The sequence below is a fragment of the Panthera leo genome, chromosome C2 (assembly GCF_018350215.1).
Source record: "Panthera leo isolate Ple1 chromosome C2, P.leo_Ple1_pat1.1, whole genome shotgun sequence".
NCBI classification, from domain to species: domain Eukaryota; kingdom Metazoa; phylum Chordata; class Mammalia; order Carnivora; family Felidae; genus Panthera; species Panthera leo.
In genome coordinates, this window is record NC_056687.1 from 112,808,338 (window position 1) to 112,825,025 (window position 16,688).

The 16,688-nt window shown below is 39.7% G+C and overlaps 2 protein-coding genes across 26 annotated transcripts in view; one reads left to right on the forward strand and one right to left on the reverse strand.

The window, feature by feature from the left end:
* MED12L (mediator complex subunit 12L) overlaps positions 1-16,688 on the reverse strand; it is a 333,748-nt gene that overhangs the window by 158,843 nt on the left and 158,217 nt on the right. The window lies entirely within an intron of this gene.
* Positions 1-16,688, forward strand: part of P2RY14 (purinergic receptor P2Y14) — a 56,355-nt gene that overhangs the window by 8,379 nt on the left and 31,288 nt on the right. For 2 of the 5 annotated variants that reach the window (XM_042903249.1, XM_042903247.1), the window contains exon 2: positions 8,351-8,422. The exons of 1 other annotated variant lie outside the window; for it this stretch is intronic. The gene's annotated coding sequence lies outside the window, so the exon portion shown is untranslated. Of the gene's footprint in view, positions 1-8,350; positions 8,423-11,226; positions 12,039-16,688 lie in introns of those variants that run through there. 2 more of the 5 variants (XM_042903248.1, XM_042903250.1) reach the window with 2 other exon arrangements.

Below are 16,688 nucleotides of genomic sequence, written 5' to 3' on the forward strand. Positions count from 1 at the left end.
GTTGGCATCTATCATTCCTCTTGATTACTAAGTGGTATTCTGTAAGTATACCATAATTTCTTTACTCGTTTTAATCTGCTGATGAACATTTGAGTCATTCCTAATTTTTGTTTGTTATGAATAGGGTTGCTATGAATACTCTAGTAAAGGGCTTTTTATGGACATATGCTTTCATTTCTCTTAGGTGAATAGCCAAGGAATTAAATTACTAGCTCATTAGCTGTATGTTTAACTTGATTAAAAGTTACCAAACTGCTTTCCAAAGTAGATTTTCTACTTTATACTCCAACTAAAAATTGTTCTATTTCCTTGTGTACAGTTAGTATTGTCAATATTGGTGTTTTGGGTTTTTTTTGGGGGGGGTTGTTTTAATTTTTTTGGTTTTGTTTTGCCATTTTAATGGGTGTGAAGTATCTCATCATTATAATTTGCATTTCCCTATTAACTCAAGATGCTGAACACCTTTTCATCTGTTGCTTGGTCAAACATCTTCTTTAGTGAATTGTTTCTTCATGTCTTTTGGCCATTTTTTTTTTATTGAGTTACAGAAATTCTTTAAATAGCCTGAATCATTTAATAGAAGTATGTATTGTGTATTTTTCCTCCCAATCTATGGCTTGCCTTTCATTTTCTTAATGGTATCAAATGAAAAATGGAAGTTTTCAATTTTAAAAAGGTACAATTTATTAACTTTTCATTTTATGATTAGTGTGTTTTGTATCCCAATAAATTACTGCCTACCCAAGGTTGTGAACATACTCTATATTTTCTTCTAGAAGCTTTATGGTTTCAGTTTTACATTTAGGTATACAATCCATCTTGAATTGTTTATTTGACTCCTTATTTCACCTGGTAATAGATCTCGCAGAGAAGAAATGATCTATAAACACTGTTGCTCATTTACAAATGCCCCCATGGGTTAAGACAAAGCCTGTTGAAGAGGCCTATGCTTAGCCTACGGTATATCCTGGATGGAAAATCTACTCACAGGAATAAAGTCACAAATGTGATCCAAATGGACACACAAGTCTCCATTTGAAAGTGATGGTCTGGCCCTGCCTTACGATAAGCTTTTAACTAGGATAGGGATAATCCAAAGTTTGCATTTTTTTAATGAACAACAGTTTAACCCAGCACTTGTAATGAACAACAGTTTAACCCAGCACAAAGAAACAGAGGACAGTTTGCTCACAATAGTTTCTTCCTCTTTGAATATGCATTAGATCAATTACCATCTCATTAGTATAGACGAAATTCTCTTTAATGAATTAGGCTTCATCAGTCAAGTGATTCTTAGCAGCTCCACTTTAAACTGACTTCTAAAATGAGTAATAAATGATTACTCAAAAAGATTACTCTCTGGGGACATTGTTCCTATAGCCTTAAACATATGCATTATTTTATACGATTTAGAGGACTTTTAAAAATGTTTTAGTAATATTTCTTCTAAAAAATATGTCAAACCATAAATAGAATTATTCCTGTTACTCAAAGATTATTACCTAAGGCATCTAATATAAAGCATTTCAAGTTATTTCCTTGAGATTTTACTAAGAAAGCACAAGATTGGGAAGAGTAAAAATACTCTTTTCCACTTATTAGGGCTTGGAGAAATTAACAAATTAACTAGGATCATAGAACATTTTCTGAGTACTTAGCAATGAAGTTGGTAAAAATACTCCATATACTAAAAAATGAGGAGACTGTTCTGAAGAGTTGTATGTTGCCAGCTGGTTCCTTGATACTGAGATAAAACGCACTCACTGTTTAGCAATTCTTATTTTTTATTACCCAGATGACATTTATGTTTCCTCAAGTGAGGAACTGCCACAGGAAAACTATTCACAGCTAAACGAGAACCTAGGCACTCATTTATTTGTAGCTTGCACGTCCCTCTATGTTTAATGACTACCCAAGATTCACAAGCTAATATTGCTCCGAACTATCAACAAGGGGCACCTGTGTGGTTCAGTTGGTTAAGCATCTAACTTCTGTTCAGGTCATGATCTCAGTTTGTGAGTTTGAGCCCTGCATCAGACCTTGTGCTGTCAGTGCAGAGCCTGCTTCAGATCCTCTCTCCCCCTCTCTCTTTTCCCCAAGCCCACTCACAAGCATGCATTCTCTCTCTCTCTCTCAAAAATAAACATTGAAAAAAAATTTGTTAGAGAAACTATCAACAATAGTTGCTTAGAATTTAGGGCAAAATAGAAGAAAGTACCATATGAACCTGGCATTGTTTCTTTTTGAAGAGAAAAAGGAGTTTTCATGGCTAGCCACTTCAATGTGGTTAAGTTATGCATTTAAATTCCTTTTTCTCATCAAGTATTTCCATTATCACCATTCCCTTAATGGAACTCCATTACTTTTATGCCTTATTCAATGTATAACTTTTTCTAAAGCCTTAAGTCAGAAAGAATAAAAGCAGAAAAAAATAAACTCCCAGTAAGGAATACTGTCTTAAGCCATATAGTCCATGAAGTGTTTAGTTAATGGTTCCAATAACAGTCAAAATAAACTTTTCGTTTAAAGAATTTAAGAAACTCTACCATTCAGGAAATACGCTCTAGAATGAGCTACCCAAAATTTAATTTGAAAAGTTCTCTAGGACTTCACAGCACTGATAGAATTCACTATTGCTAGCTATGAAGTAAATCTTAGTTTTCCTGAACACCCATTTCAAATCACACTGAAGGCACCTGCACCCCACGACAGACTGCATGGACTTCACATCAGGAAGGAGTTTATACAAGTTACAGGATCCGATGGCATACGAGGACCGAGCACACCAGTCCCTCCCTAGGAAGAGGTAGCTTTTCTTTCATAGAATGGCTACAGCAATTTTTCTTCTCACTCTTGACTGTCTTCTTAACAAGCAGCCAAATGCCCCTGCGCACACGTTTTATTTTTCCCAGTCACAAGCCACCAAATCTCAAAGCTTTTCTCCTACGGCTAGAGTTCCTTTACACTGATTCGATTTTCTCCTACGGCTAGAGTTCCTTTACACTGATTCGTTCGTACCACTTACTCATACACTCCTTCATTTACTTAAAATCTTCAAAATGCTAGAAAAGATTATTCAAAGAAAAAATAGCTAAGACTAATGTGAAAGTCAAAAAACACAACACGCCAAAAAAGGACTATACTATTATACAAGTGCTTTTGTGCAAATATAATTTTCATAATGTCTAAAGTCTAGGCAAACTGTGTTTACGGGGGGGGGGGGGGGGGAGGGGGTTGTTTGCTATGTTTTAGACCAGTGAATTTATTTTTTTAGTTCTTTTTAACACTTATTTATTGTTGAGAGACAGAGCATGAGCATGAGCAAGAGAAGCAGACACAGAATCTGAAGTAGGCTCCAAGCTCTGAGCTGTCAGCACAGAGCCTGATGTGGGGCTCAAACAGCAAGATCATAACCTGAACCCAAGTCGGATGCTTAATCAACTGAGCGACCCAGGGGCCCTGTAGACCAGTGAATTTATTGATGAGATACTAAAATGCCTTTGGATCAGAGATCTTAGGTTGTACTAAAACCAGAAGCTGGAAATGCTCTAGGCCATACTTTCTTCCTCTAATCTGTTTTTGTCCTTGAGCTGTTTCATTCCTGCTTGTTTTGTTTTGGCAGAGAGACTTTACTTTTTGCAAATACAACATTGTAATTCACATCTTTTCTCTTTCACTAATGTCACTGGTTCAGCTTCACATTTCTGGGGTCTGCAGGTATCTTTCCATCAGCTACACAATCATCTCTGGAACTGTGGCCGTGGGCATAGGGTAATAGAGTTCAGGATTCTTTCTGTTGGGTGACATTCTTAAAGGAAAAGTGTCATTGTGAACTCAGTGAACACTCCAAAAGATGTTAGGTGAAATATCATGCTGAGAGGCTGACATCTGTTATCTGAGTCTATTCTTTCAACATTCAGTTAGAAGTGTAAATCAGAAGGTTTATATGCTTTTAGGCAAACCATTATTTAATGTTAAGTTCATTCACTCAACAACAAACAGCTTTACATTGGGCTGGTACTATGAATATAAGCCTAAAGGTTTCTTCTGCTTGGGATTTCTGGACACATTCAGCATTAAGTTTCAAATATTCAACAAATCTGTTTGCATTTTAACTTTGATCAAGTTAATATTCTCATTTTAACAGAGGCCTGTGAATGCCTCAAAAATTGAGAATGTGAGGAAAAATCTCCTTATTTAACAGGAATCAGATGAGCCTCCCCCAAACTCACTATGCCAGGAGCAGCCATCAGCATGAAGTTTCCACAGCCATGCACACAGAAGCACTAAGGAGCAAGGAGAAACTGGAAATGAGCAAAGTACGACGGCAACAAAGCCAAAGGCACCTGTGTACATTGCCAAGAACCTACAGCAGGGGCTCTGGAACTCGGTAACTAAGTTCAGGGCACAGACAACAATCAAATGTCCCCTTGGACCAGAACTAGTCATACTCGTCCAGGACAGAATGCCCTAGTCTTTGCCTGCCACCTTCAATTCTCAGAGTCACAAGGCCCTGTTCCAGTCCCTCCCATTAGTCCCTGGAAAGAGACGAAATCAGAGACCCCTCTAAATCAGAGTTGTTATGACTGTCATTTGTCAGGAAGAACTTCTATTCAAACAAAATCTTAAAACACTTTTACATCAGACACAGAACCAGAAATGGTCTTCAGGAGGCTGAAGGGAAGAGACTCCCTCAGACTGTCTAAAACACACCTCTGGAAAGCTGTTGTGCCTGCCCAGAAGCCAGCCGGGAAGAAGTTTGAAAGCACTGCCCAGACTCCTCCTCGCAGACGGCAATGATCTTGTGATTATGAACTAGACAAGTTTTTAAACATATAAACTAGGGGCACCTGAGTGGCTCAGTCGGTTAAGCATCCTACTTCAGCACAGGTCATGATCTCAGGGTTCGTGGGTTTGAGCCCCGCATCTGGCTCTGTACTGAGAGCTCAGAGCCTGGACCCTGCTTCAGATTCTGTGTCTCCCTCTCTCTTCCCCTCCCCCTCCTCTCATGCTCTCCCTCCCTCTCAAAAATAAATAAACATTAAACAAAATTAAACCTCAATTTGAAGAACAATTTCAGGGAAAAGGCATTCTATCGAATATAAATGAGAACACTCTCCATACTGGCGTATGAGCACTTTATACAATTACATACCAACTAATGAGTTCAGGTTTGAATTTCTGAGAGACTGGGCAGGCATAAGAAGTTTTCAGTAAGAGTGCTTAGACAGCTTCCTCTTTCTTCTCTGCTAAAACACACCCCTCCTGCCCTCGTGGAAAGACTCGATTCTTTAAAACATAGCACAGTATGCCCAATAATGCCCAATAATGATTTAACACTACACCCAACGAGCCCAAACCCTTCCTGATACCCCACCAAACAAGTGTCAGCAGAATAATGAAAACAATTATAGCAGTGGAACTAAAGACCAACATCAAACACAACCTTCAAAGTTTTAATGGGAAAGTACAAGGGAGTGAGAAAATAAGGTATGAGATGTTTATAATGATGAGGAAAATATGAAATAATCCAAACATCCATCAATAAGGAAATGGTTAAAACATGATTTTTGCCTTCTGGTTTACAACTACTCGACAGAAAAATATTCAGCGTTAAAAAGTGCCATTGGGAAGTCACCTAGATATACTGGGGTCAGTAGGGGTTGGGAACAGTAGGAAGAGATCTCAACTTTTGTCCATGGTTACCTGCCTTCCTAGTATTTAACAATTACTAACATTTATTAAGTACTTTCCACACATTAGGCACTGCACTAATGCTCAGTGAATTCTTACAACAATCCTACGGGATACAGAGAGTAATTTCCATTTAATAAATGAATTAAAGTATTTTAGCCATTCACAGCTGGTAAGTGGGGGAAGCCAGATTTGAATCCAGGAATTTCAACTTTGCAGTTCACAATCTTAGCCTCTAATTTATCTCTTAAGAGATCAGTCCTTGTTCCCTGGGTATAGTCAATCAATTCACTCTTAGATTCTTTACGTTCATATAACAAGAAAAAATTTCCACTTACTGTTCTGGGAAATAATTTTAAGGAAAATTAAATAAATGATCTCACATGCAAAGCTCATGACATTTTGAAAAGTCATTATGACCCAAGCTGGCATTAAACTCAAGATCTAAGTACAAGGCAACTTTATAAGCAAGTATTATTTAAAGGCTCAGTGACCAGGGTCACTGGGTAACTCAGTCAGTTAAGCACCCGACTCTTGATTCTGGCCCAGGTCATGAGCTCGTGGTTCATAGGGATTGAGCCCTACATCCAGCTCTGTGCTGACAGCAAGGAGGCTGCTTGGGATTCTCTCTCTCCTTATCTCTCTGCTCCTCCCCCAGTGTCTCTGTGTCTCTCTGTGTCTCTCTCAAAATAAATAAACTTTAAATAAAATATAATAAAGGCTCAGTGACCAATAATGATTCTGTCAGCCCCACCATAGCAGCAAATTGTGAAGGCCAGTTCATACATTTCCTTCAGGTTCAAGCTGTTTGCGTATGTTCACAGCACAGAAAATGTAATGTTTAAAATTAAACAGATGCCCATCACTTCAAGGCAAGCCGGGAAGGTCCCAATCAGCAGGCATTCTTTTCGCAGCTCTACATGTTGATGCCAGTGGAATGGGAGGTATTTCCAGGTGAAGCTGGTGATTAGCCAGGTCACTAACAGGTGCTGGGCAGTCCTAAAATCATAGGAACTATACATGCCCACAAGTTGTTGGTCCACCTCTGTGCCCACCTGACCCGGCAAAAATGCCCTACTCCTCACCCTCAACCCATTTACACATGAGTCTCCTCTCCGCCGCCACCACCACGCAGCAGTAATGACAGCAAGTGACAGCACGTGTTTTCCCATCATCCTAGAGGAGCAGTAGAAGGGACACGTTTAAGACCAAGAACTAAAGCACCCCCTGCTGCAACTTACATCCTTACCAGCTGTGTGAACTTGGGTATGATGCTTAACCACTCTGTGCCTTACTGTCCTTGTTTTATTGGGGTACATTTACGGAACTTACTTCATACATTAGTTATTAGATTTTAATAAGTTAATACAGAAAAGGAATTTAGAAGAGTATCTGGCATATTCTAAAAACTCAATGTTAGGTTTTGCTAATAATGGTATTGCTACTACTATTACCATAGCACATTAAGCAGGAGATAGAAACTTACTTCTTGTGACCCTTCTTTTCCTTATTTTACCATTTACAAGAAAATGGTTACCCAAGGATAAATTTCTCAATGATCTTTCTTTTCCTTTTTCCACTTTTCTACATTTTCTAATTTTCCTACGCATGCCTTAATAAGTCTTCTTTAATTAAACTGCTTAAAGCAAACAACTTGAAGATTAAGTCTTCACTAAATTCCCTTCCTACGCACCTGGCTAGGTGCAACAAAAAGAGCCTCTACCCCATCAAGTCTACAGTTGAGCAAGCAGGTGTCAGGACCACCCTGCAGAGCCCAGCAATAATGTCTGGAAATTTCAGGGTGTGACCTTTCCATGAAGAAAATTGGTGGCAAACCACGGACCACAGCTACACATCCTACTGCAGACAAATTATTATCAAATTTTAAAAACACAAAACAAAAACTGGTGTGTGGCTTAGAATCTACAAATTCTAGCAGGATACAGTCTGAAAATTAAAATACTTATGGGCACCTGGGTGGCTCAGTCAGTTAAGCGTCCGACTTCGGTTCAGGTCAATATCTTGCAGTCTGTGGGTTCGAGCCCCGCACAGGGCTCTGTGCTGACAGCTCAGATCCTGGAGCCTGCTTCAGATTCTGTGTCTCCCTCTCTCTATGTCCCTCCCCTGCTCACTCGCTCACACTCTCACACTCACACACACTCTCTCTCTCCCTCTCTCTCTCTAAAATAAATAATCATTAAAAAAAATTTGTTTAATTAAAATGGTTTATATCAGAGTATTTAATCAGGGGTTCCCCAATCTCCCACTAATATATAAAATGTATTGTACATTGTGGCTTTCAACAAACTATGAAAGGACTTCACAACCTAAAGATGATAAAAATTGTTGGTTTACTAGTGATCCTCAAACTTTAACACAACTGCCAGAACATGTATCCCTGAGCTCACCCACAGACCTTGTTTCAGGGATGGGAATCTGGGGTCATTCCTGAGAATGTGCATTTCTATCAAGTCCTCAGACAATGCCAATGCTGCTGGTCCATGTCCAACAATCAAACCAGTGATTTAAGGAATTATTTAAGAACCAGTGATGGAAGGAATTCTTGTGGGCATTTTGGCTTTATCCCAACAGGAAGCAACCAACCTCCTTAACAGAATGTAAGAGAACTAACGGCCATTTCTCCATTATTTACCAGTGAGTTGCCTACCAAGTAGTGGCCCTTCGGTTTGGCTTCCTCATCAGCAACCATCCCTTCTCACATCTCTAGGTAAGCTATGCCTATCATTTTATTCAACTGGGCAAATATTTATCAAATTCCTTATTTCCAAATAGGTAGGTTAGAAACTAGCTTTGGATATTGGTATAAAACAGTGACTGCCCATATATTTCCACCCACACTACAACCTCCATCAATTTGTTTTTTGTCTTCTTTTTCACACATATGCATTTTCAAATGAGGAGAAGAAACAGTATAATGTAGTTTAGAAAATTCCACCTCTCCCCTCTTTCAGAATTAAAAGTATAAACAAACATGGCTCTGATGATCAAGATGCTTCCCATAAATCAAAGCCAATGTCATGCAACCATTAAACACAGAGACCACCAGGCCATGCTTGACCTGCAACACACAGAATGAAAGGGGCCAGACACATAATTTCACAGAACTCAGTCTGTAGAGATGAACAGCAGCAGATGATGAACACATCATACATGTGTTACCCTCAGGATAAAGGACAAGGTTGAGTATGCTATAGATGCCTTAGCTTTGAGTATAATTTAGTGTGAGTACAACCACAGCATAGATGGTATTCTGAATAGGGAAAAATGCTTACAGTCACTTAACACAAATAAGGAATTTATTACTTTTTTAAGATTAGGTCCTAAAGCCTACATACTCAGGAAAGTGACCATCAGGGAATAAAGCTGGTCAATATTGAGTTGTACTTAGGTGAACAGTCATTTAAAAACTAGTTTTAAAAAGATATTAGTAGAGCTAGGTAAAGGAGGAAATCAGAGGTTAACAGAAGTTCATTTTATCTTCTGGTAATATCAACTCCTTTATAAATAACTTCCCCAGGCTGGATAAGATGACCTTTTGGCTCCTTTCTCCATGTTCAAACACCGTGTCCATTAAATCTGAATAGCCCTCATTCTTTTTACAACTGAAACACATTCCTACTCAGCCACCACACCCTTGCGAATGACCTCCCCAGCGTATCCATTAGTACAGTGAGAATCCATTGATGGTCGGTTGAATGCTATGGTTAGCCAAAAAATAGAAAATGCCAAGGTCCTCTTTGAGAGTGCACAGAAATATGAAATATTTATCGCAACAAAAAAGAGATTGGATTCCAAATAATTTGGAATTAAAATATAATATAGGGACTACAGAAGGGAGAAAACAAGATGAATTACCTCTGTCAGATTCATGAAGAAATCACTATTAGAACAGAGAAAACACAGAGCCTAAACTATAAGCCAAGACTCTTTAAATGTTTGTTTGGAAAAGCAATTTGCTCTTTTCAATGGTTGGTGAAGAATCCTGGTAAGGACTAGCTGAGTATTTATACCTCGAAGATGCTCAATAAATTGACTCATAGCAGATGCCATTCCTATCACAGCACCTCAAGGAGGGACAATGTAAAGGCCATTTGTCTTGAGGCACATTTTAAGATTTCAGATAAGTCCCGAGCTTTCAGAAAACGGGGTATTCAAAATTTCTATTTTGTCTATGCAGAGTGTGTCTATCTTAGGGTAAACATAGGTACCGATTGTCTAGGGCAGATCTAGATCATTCCTGCAGGCCTAATGTAAGTATAATTAACACTGTGTTTAACTCTCAAAAGTGTCCCAACTTAAATAATAAATTCTAAGCTGACTCTATCCCAATCTGTTTTGGCTAACTCTTTGGTAAATGAAATCTCTTCAAAAGTACCAGAGGCAATGTACTTCAGGTCAGAAAGTTTCTCCACAAATCTTGAAGGTAAGAAAAACACACCACAGTTCAAAAGGAGTGCCTATTTGTGAAAGCAAGCCAGGTGATCACAGCACGTTAGCAAGAGCACTGATCTCAGTTCACTGGTTTTTAGTTACTGAATTACCTATGCAGCCCGTGGATGCAACTTGTGGGACAGAATTACTGTCGAACAAACACATCTTCCAGAATGGTATGGTTTTCAAACTGTATCCCGTAACCACAGAGAATCATAGACGTATTGTGGGAGAACAAGGTAGAGACTGAACAGGTAGGCTAACTCCTGCCCATCTTCAAAGACACACTTCCATCTACTTATCCATTAGCTCTATTTAAGATTTCAAATACTGCAGTCTGCTGTTCAACACAAAACAAAGAAGTACATACACATACACGGTTTTAGAACATATTGCTAGAACCAGGGTCTGGACAAACATTTTAAAAAGACACTACAGGAACCACACCACCACCCCACCCCACCCCCACCAAGAGAGAGAGAAAGACTGAAAATTTTAAGGAGACGCGGATTTTAGGTAACCCAATATGCTCATTAAAACTGAGGCAATGCAGGGGGGGTGGGGGGGTGCCTGGGTGGCTCAGTTGGTTAAGTGTCCCACTTCGGCTCTGGTTATGACCTCATGGTTTGAGTTCAAGCCCCGTGTTGGGCTCTGTGCTGTCAGTTCAGAGCCTGGAGCTTACTTTGAATTCTCTGTCTCCCTCTCTCTCTGTCCCTCTCCTATTCACACTCTGTCTCTGTCTCTCAGAAAGTGAATAAACGTTAAAAAAAAAAAATTTTTTTTTTTTTTTAAAAACTGAGGCAATGGGACACCTGGGTGGCTCAGTCGGTTAAGCATCAGACCCCTGACCTCAGCTGAGGTCACAATCTCACAGTTTGTGAGATGGAAACCACTTGGGATTCTCTCTCTGTCCCTCTCCCCAGTTCATGCACATGCACTCTCTCTCTCTCTCTCTCAAAATACACACACACACACACACACACACACACACACAACACCTGAGGCAATGAGAGGTGCCTGGCTGGCTCAATCGGTGGAGCATGCAATTGGGCGTGGAGCCTACTTGAAAAGGAAGAAACAAAAAAAACTGAGGCATGAACTGAGCCGTAGAGGATATGAGTAAAAAGCCTATTATCACAGTACCATCCCTATCCCCACTCTCTGCCTGCTTTTGTTCACCGCTCCCCCACAGCCAAACCTTACCACTGACATGAAGTGTTCAGGTCCTATCTGCACACTCTCTAAATGATAACGCAACTCCAGAACACACTTGGATGCCCGCGGAATTAACAATGCTCGTGTCTGTTTCTAAAATATGCCTGCTAAGGAGGAGTGGGGTTGAGAATACAATAATGTTAACTTGGAGAGATCCATAAAAATAGTACTACAATTTGTTAGCTATACTTTGTGGCACAAACTGTTTGCATTGCATGTGCACAACCTCACCTAACTAACACAGCGACCCTGTCGGGGAGGTGGCAGAGGGGAAGAATGGCACGGACACATCTAACCCCAGAGCACACCTTCTCTACCACGCAAGTAGGCAGACGTGGTCCTTGCCCCACAGGACTCTGTAAAAGGACCACATCAGTTTTGGATGCTAGGTCGAAAGTGAACAAAGGTAGAAGTAAAAAAATCCCCCGAGGGCCTCAGGATGTGTCACAGCTCTGGAGATTTAAATGAAAATTCCCATTCCTTGCTGCAAGGTACACCTTGGAATTTAACCCAGGGCCAATCCTGGACCACACTTCACTAATCAATCTTGTGTTCCCCCTTCAGGAAGACAACAAGAAATTCTCTTCATCTGCTTTATAAGCAGCACACTTAATGGAACATATTTTTATGACAGCAAAGCCAAGCAACAGAATTAAAGAAAGTGGTGACATTGCATTGTAAGTAATTATTGTGAGGCTCTCGAGTATTTGATCATACCTCTGAGCCAGCTACCACGTAGCTTCCAGATCTTCGTGATCCATTGCAGGGTTGCCTTAAGTAGTATAAGAGCTCTTATTTGGGCGTCTGAATGATGACTCCCAAAAGTTGGTCTATAAATTCCTCGGTGCACCACAGACCCACAGATTGGAATTATATGGATACTGGGTCTGCATCTTCACTAACTATTTTATAGATGCTTCATGTCAAAAAAACTGAACTTGAGGCCAAAACAAATTGATTCATTTATACATACATATATATATATATATATATATATATATATATACGTGTATATATATATATATATATATATATATATATATATATTTCTGAGAGACAGAGAGAGCACGAGTGGGGAAGGAGCAGAGAGAGAGGAGACACAGAATCTGAAGCAGGCTCCAGGCTCTGAGCTGTCAGCAAAGAGCTCGACATGAGGCTCAAACCCACGAACTGTGAGATCATGACCTGAGCTGAAGTCAGACACTTAACTGAATGAGTCACCCAGTCACCCCCAAAACAAATTGATTCTTACACTATCTGAGTACAAAATGCTTAAAGCAAATTAGAGAGGGAAGGTGGAAAAGGAAGCAGCAAATGTTAGTTACCATTCGAATGCTGTAGCATGGAGAAGAAACATGGCATTTAAAGGTTTGCATAAATCGCATCTGTGCCAAATGGTCCAAATGACACTTAGAACAGCATGGCCAGGACAGAGGAATATTATGGTAAGATACAGATCCATAAATACTAGAGTTAAGCTCAATTTCAAAATTGTGTTTTCTCCAAGCAATCATTACCTTTTAGAGATAACAAGAAACCCCCACCATGCAAGTCTCCTTCAAGATTTTTTTTTTTTAATTCTCCATCAAAGAAATAATACTTATGGAAGGGAACATTAATTCACTGTTCTGTGTGCCAGGCACACAATAATATTTTGAAGTAAATATTATTACTGCTTTTGTATACATCATTCAAAGGAAGAGACTTCTGAGGCCCAGACAGCTTTAGTAATGTACTCAAGGCTCCACAGCTAGTCCGTGCTCTAAGGCCATCTATCCCAGTCTCACCAATCAGATATGCCACCTCTCACAGTTCTAGGACTACAGGTCAACAAATGTTTCAATTGCCTAAAGGAAAAATATACAGTGGCAAGATCCTATAAATATTTAAACTAAGTACAACATTGCAAGTGGCACACTGTGGAAAGAGCATTAAACGGAAGCTGTGGAATAACAGCTACAGAGAAAGCAGCTACATAAGCATGCCTTCCAGGCAAGGTCACTTAGAAACCACTCCACATTCTGAGGAAACAGATCAAAAAGGTCTACAATCTGTCATAACCATTTTCTTTTTAAAACCACACCATTTATTCTGAAGTTCAGAAGCATCTATATCACATGCAGCTTTCTTATTTTATTTTTTTTGAAACTAAACGCCTCCGATAGAACATTAAGCATCCTAACAGCACAGATTTCCTGTGTGGAGTGATATGCAATATCTGTTTTTACAAATGGCAAGAAATCATTTAACAAATTCAAACATTACTTTTTCCCCTATGGCCCATTTAAAAAAACAAAAATAAAAACAAACAAACAAACAAAACACCTCTAAGTCATTTCCCAAAAAAGCCAGAATGGAATAAAACCACACAGCTGAACTAACAAAATAATTACAAAACGCTCATTCATATGAGCTTTTGTTTTCCTTACCTAAGCAAAAATAAATGTTCCCTGCCTCTGCTATTATTTTTTTTTAACTTTTTTTTTTTAACGTTTATTTATTTTTGAGACCGAGAGAGACAGAGCATGAACAGGGGAGGGTCAGAGAGAGGGAGACACAGAATCTGAAACAGGGTCCAGGCTCTGAGCTGTCAGCACAGAGCCCGACGCGGGGCTCGAACTCACGGACCGTGAGATCATGACCTGAGCCAAAGTCGGCCGCTCAACCAACTGAGCCACCCAGGCGCCCCATGCCTCTGGTATTATTTAACCACACTTGGGCTTTACAATAAGAGAAACTCATCAAGACATTGCTAAATAATTCCATTAGCATAACAAGCTTTAGTCTCTCCTGTAGGGCAGCAATCTGGTGAGATCCATGGCAATGGAGAGGCTTTGGGACCACACTTCTGTCTACATTAATTAAAAACAGTGGAGCCCTATAAATTTCTGGAGTTGACAACAGTGAAGAAGAGGGAGATAAAGAGGATTAAGAGATATGAACTTGCAGCTATAAAATAAGTCACAGAGATGAAAAGTACAGCATAGGGAAAACAGTCAACAGTGCTGTAATAACAGTGTTACTTACTGGTACAGATGGAGACAGTGACAACACTTAACATGGGAAACACTGGGTAACATAAAGAATTGTGGAATCACTATGTTGTACACCTGAAACTATGTAACATCATATGTCAAGTAAACTTCAGTTAAGAAAAAAATAGACTGGGTGAGGTGAGGGTAGGAAAGGAGACAACCAACTTCCTCGCCCCGGGTTCAGGGAAGCGAGGCCACAGACTAAAGCACTCAGGAAATACTCTATCAGCTGTGCCTGTCTTTAAAGTTGTGAGTTCGCTAGGCTCCTGCATATTATTTCCTCCTGAGAATATGTCTCTAATTCGGCAATCCTTTTCCCAGGGTTATGCATGGCCATGTCATCTTAGAGAGCTTTCCCATAACCATGGTTATTGAGCCAAAGACCTACTCTCAAATATGAATCTTTCCTTAGAAATCAACATTTACGGGGATGCCTGGGTGGCTCAGTTGGGGAGTGTCCGACTTCGGATCAGGTCATGATCTTGTCGTTTGTGAGTTCAAGTCCCAGTTCAGGCTCTGTGGTGACAGCTCAGAGCCTGGAGCCTGCTTTGGATTCTGTGTCTCCCTCTCTCTCTGCCCCTCCTCCACTCATTCTCCCTCCCTCCCTCCCTCTCCCCCCCCCCACCAAATACACCAAAAACATTTTTAAAAACCCCAGCACTTATTAAAGGTGCAAAAAGCATAGCACTCTATCTATATCTACCATATATTCAATGACAGTACATTTTCAAGAAAATTGTAAAGTAACAATTAGGCTACGATTATATTAGTAAAAGCCCCTGCCACGTACTGACCACCTATTTTGGCTGGGGACTACAGTAAAATATAAAATATATATATATACACATTACTTCAATTAACCCTGCTAACAACTTTAATAAGGTAGGTAACACTAGACCATTTTCCTCCAGATGGAGAGAGATTACAGAACTAGAAGGTCCCCTGGCAGATCAGAGGCAAAGCTCCCTCATGTATCCAAATATCTCTAACTTATTAGGTGGGAAACTACAAAGAATCACAGATTAATCTAACTCTATCTCCATGCTGGACAAACCTGCAGTAATTTCTACCTTATTTTATCCTGTATGAAACTCTAGCCAAAGATAGCCACTGGTTTCATGTCAAGGGTCGGCACTGACACACTGTCTGAGATCCCTAGGGAAGGACTAGAAGGTTGCAGGAAAAGGGGCTGTGTTCAGTTGCAGACGTCTGTGAAAGGCACTGGTGGCAGAGATAGCCAGCCACTGAGCATTCATTCACACCCACATCCTTCTGCGATGCATTATGAAACCACCATGGACCTTTTCTCTAGTAGATGCTCGTTATCTAGACACCCTCCCCTTTCGAACAAAAGTTTTAAGTAGATATTTAAGTCACACTATTATATGAGAGTTACCAATTAGTATGACATACTATGATATTCCCCCAAATACTATTTTTACCAACAAATAAGGGTCACTGTCTTCCTCCTGCACCCCGTCAGTCATCTGTTAGATTCTCCCTCAGATTGTGTATTCTTACATGAACTTGGTCGCCCAACAGTCTCTTCAGCTCCACAAGCCAAACCACAGCCTTCCTATTTATGACACAGAAGCTTTTATGTTCTAAAGGATTCTCTATATTTTTAAATGAGTAAAACCAAGAGCCTTGCTTATCAAATATAATATAAGGCTTCAGGAAAAACTACCAAAAGCAAAAAACTAAACGATAGCAAGGTAACAGATCAGAACCTGATTAAGGCCTTCCACAGCAGATACACTTCAACTAAAAGAAAAAAACACACACACACACACACACACAAAACAAAACATAGCTTTGGAAATGTGTGTATATTCTACATGTGACTTTTCCCAGATAGCAGTAACTGCTATTAAATAAACTGCCAAAAGCAAAATGCCTAAAATTGATATAGCAGATGGCCTCTCCGGTGCAATACAAGAGAAAATTATTAAGAACAAAGACTTGCCCACAGACATTTCCTCTCTTGAGCAATAATGCTACTAAGTAGCTATCCAGCAAGGGTTGTATATATTAACACAGACCTGTACTTTACAAATGTCTCTAAATGCAGCTATTGGCAAAAATACTTTAAACCTATTCCTTCATACACATATAGCTAAGAACAGGGCTAAATGAGGTTTGGCTCAAATTATAATATTGAAGTGATGGTAAGAGCTAACATTTATATAGCATGTTTACATATCTTAACGAACTGAAAATGGCAAAATGAGCAGCCTAAACCCTGAGGGAAACCTGCCTTCATTAGACCAAGAGGGCACAGTTTCTCCTGGT